Source organism: Thunnus albacares, chromosome 6 (assembly GCF_914725855.1).
Source record: "Thunnus albacares chromosome 6, fThuAlb1.1, whole genome shotgun sequence".
NCBI lineage: Eukaryota > Metazoa > Chordata > Actinopteri > Scombriformes > Scombridae > Thunnus > Thunnus albacares.
In genome coordinates this window covers 17,627,620-17,640,036 of record NC_058111.1, presented here as the reverse complement: position 1 = coordinate 17,640,036, position 12,417 = coordinate 17,627,620, and positions in this window count along the sequence as shown.

Sequence of the window (12,417 nt, the reverse complement as noted above, 5' to 3'; positions counted from 1 at the left end):
TAAAAACTTAATTGCCTTACCTGGTTATCCGTGTGCTGCGTCTTGTCCCGGGTTTCAAATAAATTCTTTGTTACTTTGGCACGGGTTTGTGCGTGCGTGTGCGTGTGTGTGTGTGTGTGTGTGTGTGTGTGTGTGTGTGTGTGTGTGTGTGTGTGTGCCCCCGCTGCCCGCAGGAATACGCCGTTTTGCAAGAAAAGCCTAATACAGCGATGTAACTCAATTTTCCCCCGGTATAGTTCTCTGGATCTTGTTCCGCGCCTCCCTCTGACGAGACTCTCCGGGCAGACAGATGAGCAGGTAAAAATACGATAAGATCAACACCAGTCCAGTTGAATCTGTTCAGATGACCAAATCATTCCTGTTTTATAGGGGCATTAGCGCGCCCGGTAAATTAAAAAACATCCACATCCCAAATAGTTGGAAAATATCCCTCCTCACTTTATCCCCCCCGGTGAGCAGCAGTCCTTTTCAGGTCGATGAAGAGTTTTATTTTTTCCTGTTCAGTCCTCACCTCGGTTTGCCTTGAAATCTGATCGGCCTACTGAACTGGAAGGTCTATCTATTAGGCTTAAGGATACCGGTGATGCTGCGTATCCTGCATCCCACTTACCACTGAGGCAAGAGCGCAAAGGGAAAAAGCCAGGCAGCGATTTCTCTCTATGTGTGCTGTGCTCCTCTCTCCAAACAAACCAGACCAGTGAAAGACGCTCTTGTACACGAAACCTCCTTTACATCTTTTGTGTTGTAGATGTAGTCCTGTACAGTCGGCTGCCTGTATCCACTGCGGTCCGGTGGAAAGATGCAGAGCAGATTGAGGTGCAGGCGACGAAGTCTTGTCTCCTTGTCTCTCTCCCTCTCTCTCCCTCTCTCTCTCTTGCGCTCACACACACACACACACACACACACACAGCAAGAGGGGATTTTTTGGTGCCTTCCTCACACCACGGCTGACCAGACGTGAAAAGCAACACGCTCCGGACTCTGGATGCATTTATATGAGCGTTGAAAACTCCGGAGCTGCGTTTCTTCAACATGTGAGAGCAGTCTGAGTCGCAAAAGCTCGTCTGACATCAAAGAAAAATGACATATTAACGATAAGTCCATCTTTTAAAAAAAAAAAAAAAAAAAAAATGTGGTTGCATGCTCGAATGTTCAAGAATGAGATTATGACCTTTATCATAAAGCAAAAGAAATTAACCTAAATAACACTATACGTTCAGAGAGGAGCACATCTCTTTAATGCAACCTCCTATAAATAAATCTATTCCTACCTGTTTACTGCACCTCAGGGCACGTTAAAATATGAATTAATTTTTAATATTTCTTACTCTGGGTGTGTATCAGCAGCATTTACAGACCACAGACAGAATAGCAACAAGGTGTTCTCCCTCCTGAACAGGTGAAAAGTACACTGTAATCTCTAGAGAGGAGTTCCTGACCTTATCACCAATCAGCAAACAGCCTACAGCCTTGCACTTTTACATCTGTCAAGATCTGAGGGAATTTAATGGGTGAACAATAAGGTCATACTGCTGCTCTGTCTTGCCCTGTGACTTGTTGGTTAAGCATTTTTTTTCAAACCTTTCCTGCACTAGAATGGTCACCAGTTCATTATGCGGTGGGAGAAATGGTGAAGGTTACGCTCGGAGGGATGTCCATTCTGTAACACAGATTAATCACATGCTCAGTGGACTTAAATGTCTGTTTAAACACCAAACACTGCAGTAAAAGGTGAAGGTTGATGTAACTGCTCGTGAGAGCCATGCGGCGGACATCTGAGAATCATGTCTTGACATTTTCACCCCCAACCCACCCACAATACACCCATCAATCAGGCCACAGTTGTCATTACAGTGGAGAGGCTGCAGAGAAATACTGAGGAACACCCCACTTCCACATGCAACCGTACTGCTCAAAAGAGAATTGCTTGGAGAATCGAAGAATCGTGTCACGTACGAGCAGATGGGAGGAAAATCAGTTGAGGGATGCTTTTCCCATGATAGCAGACTGGGGATGTGTTTTTTTGTTGCATTGCTCTTGGATTACATCTACACAGTGGGTTTTTGTATTCCTTAGAAATCACCTGCAGTAGATACTGGAGTTATCCGCAGGCGAGTTTAGACACAGCCACAAGAATAACACAGTGAATGAATGAGTTACATTGTAATAAGCACAAACATGGTAGCAGATTTGCCATACCCTGAAGTGCATTATCACTAATGCAATTTGCATACCATACAATCAGCCTTGTGTTGTGTAATTCATAATCTATTATTGATAAAAAATGAAATCAGCATGCTTCAAGTAGGACTCAATGAAGTGGTACCCATCATCCACATTCCATTATATGTGGCCAGAATGGAAATGTAATGGGATATTTGTGTCTAATAATACAGGCCGAGAGTTGATATTAATTTTTCATAAGCCCCCTGGGACAAACACACAGCTGTGCCGAATACGGATTCACTATTCTCCAAACTTATTGGCTAAATCACTGTTATTATCTTGCATATCAGCCCAAGCTGTTGCAAAATGCAATCATGCAGGTTGATGTGTCACAGACATGCTGTCACTCAGTAACAAGGAGGAAGAGTCACTGAGTTCTTCAGAGATGCAAAGAGTACCCAAAACACCATATTCAGGTATAGCAGCACTGTCATGGGTTTACAATTTTTCAAGTCTGCCTTAAAATATTTGTCAAGTGCCCATATGAACATTGAAAAAGGCCATAAAAAGACCCCTTCCTAAAACGCTTTCAATGGAAAAGATGGGGGACAAAATCCACAGTCCTTGTTTTGTGCAGAAATTTATGCAGGTTTGTGTGAAGCTGATATGAGGGTCAGGTGTTCAAATTAGGCATATCAATCAAATATCTTCCAGAGTTAAAGTCTTTTCAGTACAAAAATCCCTCGTTGTGTTTGTCTGGTCAGTGTTTCCCTGTTGAGTGGCAGTGGAAGGACAGCAACAAAAAGAATGATATTTTTACTAAAAAAATTTGGGAGATATCCATATGATTCCATTAATCTGAACAGATGTAGCCTCATAAAAGTTGCTAATAAGCATTGAAAACATTTTTGCACAAACAAGGACTGTGGATTTTGTCCTCCATCGCTGACATTGAAAGCACAAAGAAGGGATATTTAAATGGCCAGTTTAACAGGAGGAATGATTACAACGAGAAAAACCTGTTTCAGTGTTCATTTCAGTTTAGTTCAGTTCAGTCACATTATTATCCCAGATGGGAAACTTGACTTGCCTTCAGGGGCACACGATAAAAAAACAACACAAGTACAAAACCCCCCCAAAAAAAGTACAAAAATGTTTTCTGTACATACAATATATAGAACACATTCATACAACAAAAGAATCTCTACGACGTGCACATTAAGCAGGGTTATTACACAGGGAACAAAGGAGCTTTTACTCCATTGCACTTGAACTGCAGTACTCTAAATCTACAGCCTGAGGGAAGAGTTTCAAACTCAAAGTGAAGGGGATGGTTTGTGCAATCTAATATAGAACTGACCTTGCGGGGAACCTGCTGGTCAAAGATAGCCGTCAGGGGGCTCTGTGGGACACCTATCACCTTACCAACCACCTTCACAATAAAGCTCAGGTGGTTTTTGTCCTTGATGTTTAGGTTACCATACCAAGCAATGATAGAAAATGTAATAACAGATTCAATAAATGACTTGTAAAACAAAGACATCCTTTTCCTATCTACATTAAAAGCATTTAACTTCCTAAGAAAGTACAAACGTTGCTTCCCTGCGTCCCTTCTTACATACCATATCAGAATTGGCATCAAACTTCAGGTTTTATCAGTGACTGTTCCAAGACATTTATAAAGTTCTACAAACCCAACTCCTTTGATGAAGGTCTTAGATGGTGGGTGCGATGATTTCCTTTTAAAATCAATGACTGTATCCTTGGTCTTTGTGGCATTTAATTGGAAAAAGGCCTCATCACACCACATCACATTGGACACTTAACTATTGTTTTAAGACAGACTTGAAAAAATGTGAACCAAGCCCTTATGTTGCAATAAAATGTTGCTTTAGTAGAAGTCAAATTGGTTAGTACTTTGTATAATTATTTTACTGACATTGTTAGATTTCACGCTCTGTCTGTCATTAATACATTACTGACCACTGGCTGGTTTTTTAACACACAGCAGTCGACCCCCTTCTGAGAAAACCCCACTCAGATCCTGTGATCTTTAATAACTGCTGGCCCATTTCAAAGCTGCCCATCTAATCAAACGCGTTAGAAAAAAAAGCAGCTGATGTATTTTCTGAACCATAACAATTTCGAGCAAATTTCAATCAGAATATCCCCGTGCTGTCAGAACTAATTTCATTATTTTATTGATCTGTTACAAAGTACGGCTACTGCAGGGCTAGTCTCGCTCCATTTTCAGACCTTTGAACCTCATATGAGGAAGTCTGTCATGTTCGAGTCGAATTTCCTCTTCTCTGAAATCAAAAGGAATGTTTTTAATCTACTATTATTGCCCTTTAATTTTATATCATTTTGTATTGTCTCTTGTCTTGTATAGTCTCTTAATTAGCTCTATTAATTATTAAAAACCATGTTCAAAAAATGCTTTACAAATCACATTTATCAGTGTCATAATTACAGTTGTATTGTTTCAAATGAACACTGTCAAGTCAGAATAAGTTAAAATAGGAGTCTAATTGTTGATTCAATTGAAGAAGCGTGTCAAAAAAGAAAATATACCAAAAAGCTATTTGATCACTAGAACTTCCCTCGAGTATGTCTGCAGAACTGTACAGAAGTCTCTATGTTGAAGATTGATGACCCCTCCCATTGCTCCATGAACCAAAGTGCATTATACGCAAAGCAGAGTTTCATTTGCATAATATAGACAGAAAGAATTTATTTTTACCAGTGGTTTGTTCATTAATGGTGTGCTTGCTTACTTTTTCCTTAAAATTATATTCAGTAACTTTAATTATTGACACACAGTTATGTAACAAAAATGTGTTTCATTTTCTCAGTTTGTTTGTCTGGATATCTTAAATGTTCAAATTTTAAATTCCAATTTGCAAGAGGGGTGTGGCTTTTTTACTAAACGCCATACACCCCATGAACACACCACACCTTAGTGTTCCTATCAGCAGATATGAGGACAATTCCTACATTATTAACACGGTCACTGAAGATATACAGTAAACGCACTGTCAAATTTTCCTAATTTTCATGCAGTGCAGTGGTAGATGGGCTGTCCAAATAGCCCCTGACTGATGTGCTGTGCAATGCTGCAGCTTAAGAGTGCCTAGAATATGAACGGGTATATCTGATGTCCTATTTTAGGCACAGTCTTGAAAGTGTGCATCTACTGATGTGAAATCAGGATCATTAATGGGACATGGAGAAAATTTCCTAACTGTGGCTAAACATCTGACTTGTGGAACTGGCACATGGACAGTTGCATTGCATTTGCCGAGGCACAGTACAGTATATGCTTTACCGAGAGCCATCTAGTACAAAGTTGCAGTGGAAAGGTCACTGAAGCAAAATTGATAAAAAAAAATCAGCCATACAAAAAAAAGATGTGTTCATAAATATGTTCCACTCGAGCCATTTCATCTAAGAGTCTGCTGTTGTCTCTCAGCCATTTGCCGTTAACAAGGGTGAACTCTGTATGCCTTTTATTTATGTTTGCATGACCACATCTCACTAGAAACAAAGCATATTTGAGCAAGAGCCATTTTGTAATTAGGCAGCGCACTGACACTGCAATAGGCATTATTGACAAAGTCTTAAATCCCAAATGAGCTAGAGCGATGTGTGGGCGGGATGGATGTGAATAAGGCTGCTGATGCTGAAACGGCAGGACAAGGGTACGGTCACCTCACAATGATGAAAACAAGGGTGTGTGGTGCAACTCACAATAGATGATACATTTATGCTGAACTCAAAGAGTGGGTGCATCCTTAAACGGTGTATTGATTGAAGGAAGCTGGCAAGATGCACTAACAGGGAATAAAATTCACTGACAAATCAGAACATGGATTGTCAGCAATTTCCCTTATTAGCATTCAAAGCATTATTCCATCAACAAATGTTTTGGCATTGACTCTCTTATTCACTTGCAAACCTGAGAGGTTCCTTTGCAGGACTGGTGTGGACTCTGCACTGGACCAGAATCAAAGATCACCATGAGTTAATCTCCAGTTATTCTGTCCATCTTATTGTGGAAAAAACAATTTTCTCAATCCACTTCTTACAATGAGTGACAAACACAAAACCTTCAGTTGATTTACATGAAAGATTTTCTGTTTGTGTTTTTTTTTTGCCCCCATTGGTCTGTGCTCTTTTTGCTGGTTTGAGGTGGGCAGAAAGACATTGTAAAAACGCGACATCATACATTCCTGTGCACCAATCAGGATTTAGCAATATTTGAATCATGACATGTGTGTGGTTGTTTGCTTATGGTGCCAGGCCTTATTCAGTCAAATGTGATCAAACCACACCTACACAGTCCTGATTAAGCAGGTTAGCTGAGTTTTTGAGTGGTAAGCTTATAATATATAATAAATGTTTTTTTTGCAAACTTTAACTTTGATTGTTGCACATTTACTAATGAGTGTCATAGAGAAATACCTCAGATTGGGAGCCTTTAATGCACTCTAAAAGTCGTATGCTGCTATACTGTTTGCAGAAAGGCACTGAAGTTGTTTCTTTTGATGTTTTATACAGTTGCCTCGGTTTTTGGAATAAATCTATGTCACTGAAAAGCAAACGCATGATTCCCACATATACGTAGGTTTATGTCACATATTGAACACTTTCTGGGGATTTTATTCCAAGTTAATGTGGGTCAATATGTGAGATGGGACATTAATGAGGCGTATTTATCATATTTGTTATATCATGATTTTGGTGTATGATCAAACGATAAGGTGGAATGAAACCAAGCAGCATCATACAGCACAGATGGTTTGCTTGATTTCACAGTCCTTAGGGATGATCATCTTTCAATCATACTGCACCATATCAGAGCCCGTTGGGGATAAAGGAAAGAGCTTCTATCCAATGCCACATACATATGGATATACACATAAATATATGTACAGACATGTAAAGCCGTCAATACCTCACCGATGCATGTCCACATGTACATGGAGAGTAAACCCTTCACCTTGACAGCTGTTTGTGTTAGAGATTGATTTACAACTTTCAGCCACTAGTGGTTCAGCACCTCGGTTTCCCCTGTGAGCGGGTGCAGTTTCAGACACGGCACGGCCAGCTGGTAAATATTCATTAGCTATGAATCAGACCACTGCTGCACTGGTGCAGCACTGCTGTGTCGATGTGTCAAGTTGTGTGGCATGGCATCTGTGCGTGTACATATACTCTCTATGTTTCTGCTTCTACAGCATCACCTCCCATCCCCAAAGGTCCTCCAGTATTGTGCATTGTGTGACCAAGTGGTGCTGTTCATTTTGCATCAGCTAACAGGATAGATCCCCGTCCTCCTTCAGATCGACAGCAGGCTAATGGCTCTGGCTTTCTTCCAGTGGCTGGAGAGAGAGATGAGAAGACATGACGTGAGGGATGAGAGAAAAAGAGAGAGGGTGAGTAATAAGAAATAAACCATTAAAGAAGAGCAGAGTGACATGCATTTGGAACAGCAAACCAAGACGTCCTTTTCCATGTTGTTGTCACAGCCGGCCAACCCAAACACTAACTGTATGTGACAGTTTTGAATGCAATCATACAATTACATGTGGCCTGGATCTGGATCCACATGTGCTGCAGTGTTTATGCCTTTATAGAGAAGGTGCTGTTGAGCATAAGTGTGTGATGGGGAAACCCGGGGTTACATGCTTTGTTTGGACAATTTCGTCACTCTTAACAAACCATTACCCAGGCACGCAGAATAGCTATGTTGTACTCAGCTGAGGAGAATGGGCAGTTAAGTGTTTCTTTTACTCATTGCAAGGCAGGAGAAATGAGCAATGAGGACAGGTGGGAGCGTTTAAGTGACAGTAATAGTTTGAGGAAAGACTCAAATCACTGCTTGAGAGGCATCTAGAGGAGGAGGAGGAGGCTATACGAGGCGAGTTGGCACACAAAGACTCTCAGAAGTGTTCTAGTGTATAAGCAAGACCAAATACTGATCTCTGGGAAAACAGTGCAGCCACTGAAGCGTGCACATTTCTTCTAACCTTCTATCACTAAGATGTAGCATGCACAGTTCTCCTGCGCTGCCGTGGCTGCCCTTTCAGGAACACACCATCCGTCAGCGGATGAGTCAAGTGCACACATCTTTGACCCCGAATGAAGAAGTCAGTTTGAATTTAGGAAGATTCACCTGCAGGCTACACAACATCCTCTGTTATTTTCATCTCCCTCAGCTCAGGAGTAATCTGGTCCGGGTGTCAATCAACAGTCCTGACTTCATCAGGGGTTAAATAGCACAGATCACAATTTCCCCCTCCCTCTAGAGCTGTCTATACATCAGGAGTGTATTTTAGTAATCAGTCGACTACATCATAGCCACTGGCACACAGGGACTGCCAGTGCATGACCTCTATAAACAGGCCATTCCAGATCAGCTATTACCTAAATAACCTGTCTCTCAAGAGCAGGTGCTCCTTCTCGGAAAGAGAAGAATGGAGTGACGGGTATTATTTCGAAAGGTCAAAATACCCGAACACTTAACAAAAGGCTGTATGCTGTAAAAGCTGTTTTGAGAGGCGAAAGCACCTTTTATCTAATTTTCAAGGTGAAGATGTTAATGCAGGAGAGTAGACAGCCTCTCTGTGGGCCACCATTTAATACAGTGGGTACCCTTCCTTTACAGCCCCTCTGCAAAATAGTGCCCTTGTGAACTAGTTTAGCGGGATTAGCGGAGCCCCCTGACTGGAGTCATTCTCTGTAGAACCCCTGGGTGAACTTCTGCTCCAGTAGGTTTTGAGAGACAGCTCACCTTCAGGCCTTACCAGGGGATTATTAGCGTCCACTGAATTCGTGCCCTTTTCAAAATCCAGCAGGATGCTGTCAGATGAGTTAAAGCGGACAGCAGGAGACCCTCTTGGATGTTCCAAATGACAAGTTTAGGGCCTCCAGTTTGTGGCGAGAATAGCAACGGACGACCAAATAAAAGAGTCGTTTTCAATTCCAGTCAGGTTTTGTTGTGATTCTCTTTCCGTCTTTGCTCACTTTTATCTTTTTTTTTCTTCCTTCAAGTGGATTCATTCTTTCCTAATGCTGACATTAGCATTGGAGCATTATTGACCAGCACTCCATAGGAGCATGTCAGGTAGATTAAATCCCCTGACCCTAGCTTGGTCTCTCAGCATCCATTCAGGACTTTCAGACAGGCTGCTCCTTATCTAATGCAGAGATGCAGCTGGACGTGTAAAAGCTGAGTGAGATGAGGCCCTCCCTCCCAACACCCAAAATACACCAAGCGCTCAAATCTTGTCTTGAAGATTCATGAATCTCATATGACCTCAGAATGTTTCTTCACTCTCTGTATCACCAGTTGCATTTTGAAAAACCGAGAAGGCAGAGTTCAGAATAATCATTTTTTCTATCTATTTACATATTTTGAAAGTTGAAATGGAAAAACAAAACAGACAGAGTAAGAAAAAGGTGGAATAGGATTGTGGTCAGAGGAGGCACATATGGTGCTCTCTGGGCAAACATCTTTAAGATGAATTCACTTCAGAAATTAGCTTCTGGTTCCATGAAGAGCTGCACCTATAACCAAAGAATATGCATTTTGCTCCCTTACATCTTGCGATTGAAGCCTTTTTTCATTGTTTACAAATACTGTCAATGTAAGACAAACCAATTCAGCTTCAAAGCTCATGAAAAATTCATGCTCATGCTTAAAACATAAAGCAAGCCAGCGGTGTGGCATCAGCGACTCATGAGAAGACAACATGCTGTAATCATGGATATAGATATACCTCAAAAGCTTGTTTATACTGTACATGCTCACCAAGAATGATCACACAATTGAGGTAACTATGAATGCTCCACGCAAGAAGGGAAGACTCATGATTGCTAGATGACTCACACTTTGTGACTCATGAATACGGTTGTACGAGGAGGAATTAAAAAAGGAGGATGCCACGCACTGCTTTTTATACTGTCAGATTTATGCAACAATAATACAGCCTTTGAGTCTTAAGTCTTTATATGTTTATGAATCCAATGGGCCTCATTCACTAATATGTGCATAGAAATGTTCTTTGCACACAAGATAAGTGCACACGCAAAATGACTCATGATTCATGCCACGTGCCCCAATTTAGTTCTTGTGTATATAAGTAAATTAGAATCATTCTACATTGACAGGCCCATGACTGCTGTCAGTAATTAGCATACCACCATGCCCCCATTTCTCTATATAAGGAAAGCTCTGTTGGAGTGGTGCAGCAGTAGAGAGAGCTGTCACTTGTTGCAAAGAGGGCCATGATGGTAAAAATGTAGAAAAACTTTACTGCTAGTGAAATGCAAACAATAGTTGTAAGTAGAAGTAGAAGCCAGAAAAGGCAGATTTGACTGGTAATCATGTCATTGGCACAACCGTTAGTGAATCCTGTCTACAGCCTGCATACCTGTTGCACCTCCACCATGCAGTATGTCTGTAACAAAATAAAAAGTTGATAAATGTGTAGATCTGTGGAATTGATCTAAATAAATCTCTACTGCTGTGCCAGGTGCGCATCGTGTTTCATCTCTGTCAACAACAGGCCATGATGTAGTGAAAGCAGACCGCCCCCTCCCACTCAATCATTTTTTCAATAACTGTGGATCTAATATACTGTTTACATTGAATAAATATTGACTATATAATTTTTCAAGACCGTGGGATGTTTATGATTTGTGCGTACACATGTTCTAAATTATATTCTAAACCTGTTCTAAATTTGTTTGCAGAGTAAGAACAAATTCAGGTAAGAACATAATGACGAATCCCAGATTTGTGCTTAAAATGTCGTACTGTTTGTGAATGAGGCCTGATGTGAGCTGTTACACACCAGCACCTGCTTAGAAACATATTGGTATGTGTGTATGTCTCCATTCTTGGAGTTTGTACTGTACAAGTGCTACTGGTAACTTCTAAACCCACCTTCTCCATAGTCCCAAATATAGCTCCTCAAAGTAAACTGTATCTATGTTGCTCTTCTGTCTCTCCAGGAGCTAAGAATTATCCATTCATATCATTTTTTCTCAGATTCATGTTTTAAAGGAATGACCTTTTGGAGAGCACACTTATTTACTCTCTTGCCAAGAAATAGATGAGAAAATGGATATCTCTTGAGAGTGGTATCAGATAAAAGCAGATGAAAGTGTTTCCCAAAATGCCAAACTATTCCTTTAATGGTTAAACTAAAAGATGTATTCTATGTGTTGTTTTCTGTTTTGAATAACTCTTCTCGTTGTGTCTTGATGCTGGCAGCCACATATTAAGGATGATAAATATCTAATCAATTCCTCCTCTCAACCAAATCCAGCATCAGGAGGAATGAGGCAGTCTCCATTCATCGCTGTCACATACTGTAGCTGAGGACCCATCACATGCCCAGAGGACAACACAGAGCAGCTGACTCCGTCCATATGTCATATCAGCCCACTAAAGCCTTGCTTTGTCTTCATCTTGGATTTAAAAGTTCCTCTTTTCTTTCTGTTTTTGTGCATGACATCGAACACAAAACAAGACAACATACTCTGTGACCGGCTAACCATGCAGGACAGAGGCAGCAGCCGTGTAGGCCTACCTTGCCAGTGCTGGTCCCCAAAATCAACCGGGGGCACGCCTGCCAACAGTGCCATCGATTTCTACTGTGGCTCTGTGGCTCACGTTAAGTCCGGCTGCGGTCCCAGGTCACAGCTCAACAGCTCAACGGCTGCCGGCGCTCTCTGGTTTCTCTTTCACAGCAGACTGAACCGGGGAGCCCAATGCCAGCTGGCCTGCCTGAAGCTTTTCACCCAGATACTCCATCAAAGTGTGGTGTGATAATTAGACAGGGTTAACGCCAAGTCAAGCCAAGCCACAGGTGCCTTTTTATTACTGGATAGGTTGATTATAAAGTGTCCCACAGCCACAGCTACTGAATAGGTTCAGTTATCATTTTGTTGTCTGGAATACATGGCCTTGCTCTTTCAGCGGCACATTTTTTAGTACATTCCTCCTATTTGAAAGAGTCACTTCATTCATCTCTGCATCAGTTTAACACATCCTCTCCACGTCTCGCATGGCTCATTGTTGTGCTTGGGACAGTGATTACTCCAGAGAGGCTATGGATTAATCAGACTGCGGAAGGCGGATTGATCTTCAGTCCAATCCATCTGATATTGGCTTCTGCTCGATGGTGGGGGAGAAGTGCAGCATGAAAATCAATCCCATAAGGTCAGGGGTTCCTGTTT